At 42.3% G+C, this 2,958-nt stretch overlaps 1 pseudogene; it reads left to right on the forward strand.

Annotated features, from left to right (window-relative positions):
* Positions 1-1,705: 1,705 nt before the first annotated feature.
* Positions 1,706-2,045, forward strand: LOC101655599 (annotated as a pseudogene).
* Positions 2,046-2,958: the final 913 nt, after the last annotated feature.

The following is a 2,958-nucleotide window of genomic DNA, read 5'->3' on the forward strand; positions in this document are numbered from 1 at the left end:
GAGGGTGCGGCCCTCTTATAAGCAGGGGCTCTGGGAAGCACTCTTTCTCTCTGCCTCTTCGACGTCCTGCTTTCCAGGACTCTGCCACTGACCTTGAGAGCTGCCAGTGTCCTTCCAGGTTTCCACCAACCTCGAATGCATACCACTCTGCACCCACCAGGATGTGATCTTCCTGAACGCTGCAGAATTGCATGTGGCCACATGAGTCTGAGGAGGGACTTATTGACTAGTATTGGATTTCAGTTGGACAGGGCTGGGATGCTTTCTTATTGTATAATTTCTTCTTGATAAAAGGTTCTTTCTTAAACATATATGAATGTCACTGGACTTGTTTCTCTAATCACCCCAGCCTAACACAGGCGCTGTTGAGTTGGTTCCAACTCATAGCAACATTATACACAACAAAATGAAACTCTGCCCAGTCCTGCACCATCCGCACAATTGTTCTGATACTTGGGCCACTGTGTATCAAGGCATCCTACTAACGGTCTTCTCTTTTGCTGCCTCTCTACTTTACCAGGCATGATGTCCTTCTCCAGGGACTGGTCTCACCGGACAACATGTCCAATGTACATGAGACAAAGCATCGCCTCTAACGAGCATTCTGGCGGTACTTCTTCCGAAGCAGATTTGTTTTGTTCTTCTGGCAGTCCACGTTACTTTCAAGATTCTTCACCATAGCCATAATTCAAATGCAATGCTTCTTTGATCTTCCTTATTTGATTCCCAGCTTTCACATGTGAAAAAAATGACTGAAAATGGGTCAGGAGAACCTTAGTGCTGAAAGAAAGATCCTTGCTTTTTCAATAGTCTAAAGAGGCCTTCTGGTACAACTCATCATTTGATCTCTTCAAGATTGACAGTAGATCAAAGCAAGACAAAATCCTTAAAATCATGATGCTACTTATTTGGTCCAATTTGGTCTTCTTTACATAGAGTTGTAATCCATACTGAAAGCTATAATCCTTCATCTTCATCAGCAAGTGCTTCAAGTCCTCCTCACCTTCAGGAAGCAAGGTTGTGTCATTTGCATATCACAGGTTGTTAATAAGCCTTCCTCAAATCCTGATACTATATTCTTCTTCATATAATCCAGCTTCTCTCATTATTTGGTCAGTGTACAGAATGAATACGTATGGTGAGAGAATGTAACCCTGATGCACGCCTTTCCTAATTTTAACCCTTGCAGCAATCGCTTGTTCTGGTCCCACAACTGCCTCTGATCCAGGTTCAAGTTCTACATGAGCACAATGAAGAATTCTGGAATTTGCATTCTTCTCAAGGTTATCCAGTTTGCTATAATACACACGCTTGACTGCCTTAGCATAGTCAATAAAACACATCTTTGTTAGTTAAGTAAACATCTTTCTAACTCTAACTCTAGGTACAAATATGGATCTCATCCAATCAATTGACCAAGTAGCTGTCTACCAAATTTCCTGGCATAGATGACTATTTCCACTGCTTCATCAGCCTGTTGAAATATTTCAGTTAGTATTTCATCAATTCCTGGAACCTTGTTTGCGGTTAATGCTTTCAGGGCAGCTTGTTTCTTCCTTCAGTACCATTGGTTCTTGAGCATGTGCTACCTCTTAAAATGGTTGAATGTTGACTAGTTCTTTTGGTACAATGACTCTGTGTATTCTTCCAATTTTCTTCTGATGTTTCTGGCACTATTTAATAGTTTGCTCAAAGATCTACAGCCATGGATGTATTACAGGCCACTTTTAAGCATCTGGGCACTGTGTCCAGAGCAGGGGCCTTAGGTATGGCCTCCTACGGGGTGCGTGGGGCCCAGTTCCAGGATCCCTATGGAAAGGAGCTCTTTAAAAAGGCCGACAACCACCACTTCTGACACCGCCTGGCCCTGTTAGATGTGTCCCATTGCAGAAAACCCCTCTGGGCCAATTACTACTCACTGCGGGAGCCACCTTCTTCTATATCAGCTGTTACCACCAGGCTCTGAGTGGAGACCCAGCATCCAGCCCTTCGCCCCTGTGGGAGAAAGCTTGCTCATTTGGGGCTGGCTTGCCTTAGCCCTTTGAACTGTTTTGTATTTAATGTATGAGTAATTTTTTTAGAGTTGGGATAACGAGAGTTTTATAAAAGACAAAAAATAAAGGGTTGCCCATAAATCGTTCAATATTGCACTCAAGTCTTGAAATTCTTCTTGCGTTCTTTCCGTTTCAGATATGCTGAATACGTCTTCCTTTTGGGTTTCTGACTCTAGGTCTTTGCACAGTTCATTATCATACTTCTTCTTCCATTTGCCGTTGCTATAATTAAGTTCAGAGTCTCTTCCACTTTGAGCTTTCCTATCCTTTTTAAAGACCCTTTGCTTTCTTCATGAATGAGATTCTTGATGTCACCCCACGGCTCCGCAGGTCTTCTGTCACTAGTGCTTAATGTGTCAAATCTATGCTTGCAGTGTTCCCAAAGTGCATGACGAACATATTCAAGGTTGCATTTTTGACTCTTGTGGACTTGTTTTCATTTTCTCCAGCCTCAAGGTGAACTTACACATGAGCAATTGGTGGTCTGGTCCACAGCTGACCCACGTCCTCGGGTTAGCTTCTCATAGTGAGTTTCTCCATCATCTCTCCATACGTATAGTCAATTTGACTTCTGTGTCTTCCATCTGGATCCGTCCACATGTACAGTCAACATCTGCTATGAACAAATCACTGGTCTTGCAAAACTGTATCATGCCAGCTCCAACTTTGTTTCTATCATCAACTACTGTTGTCTGTTCCCTCCTCTTCATTTCTAATTTTTAAATTCCAATTACTAATCATTATCACTGCATCTTGATTGGATATTTGATCAACTTCTCACTGAAAATACTGGTAGAATTCTTCAATTACTGCATCATTAGCTTTAGTGATGGTGCACAAATTTGAGTAATAGCATAGCACTACAGGGTACAACACTGTAGACACAGTGTGGGAATTGTGTCAA

This window comes from Echinops telfairi, unplaced genomic scaffold (genome assembly GCF_000313985.2).
Source record: "Echinops telfairi isolate 266 unplaced genomic scaffold, ASM31398v2 ScPeMD7_7469;HRSCAF=8507_0, whole genome shotgun sequence".
In the NCBI taxonomy this organism is placed as follows: Eukaryota; Metazoa; Chordata; class Mammalia; order Afrosoricida; family Tenrecidae; genus Echinops; species Echinops telfairi.